The following is a 236-nucleotide window of genomic DNA, read 5'->3' on the forward strand; positions in this document are numbered from 1 at the left end:
CCTGTGAGCAGAACCAAGGGTCAGTCCCAGCCCCTGGGCACCAGCCCCTCCCTGGCAGCTGCTGCCCTCACTTGTCACCGGGCTTCCCGATCCACAGGGGCAGGGTCATGGCCGACTGCTGCAGCAGGGTCATCAGCACCCCCCTGCGCGTGGTCTTCCGGGGCGGCTCCGAGTCATTGTAGAGACCTGCGATCTTGGCCGCTGTGGGAAGGAAGGGAGGCCTGAGGCCCCAGGGA

The sequence above is a fragment of the Piliocolobus tephrosceles genome, unplaced genomic scaffold (assembly GCF_002776525.5).
Source record: "Piliocolobus tephrosceles isolate RC106 unplaced genomic scaffold, ASM277652v3 unscaffolded_30814, whole genome shotgun sequence".
NCBI classification, from domain to species: Eukaryota; Metazoa; Chordata; class Mammalia; order Primates; family Cercopithecidae; genus Piliocolobus; species Piliocolobus tephrosceles.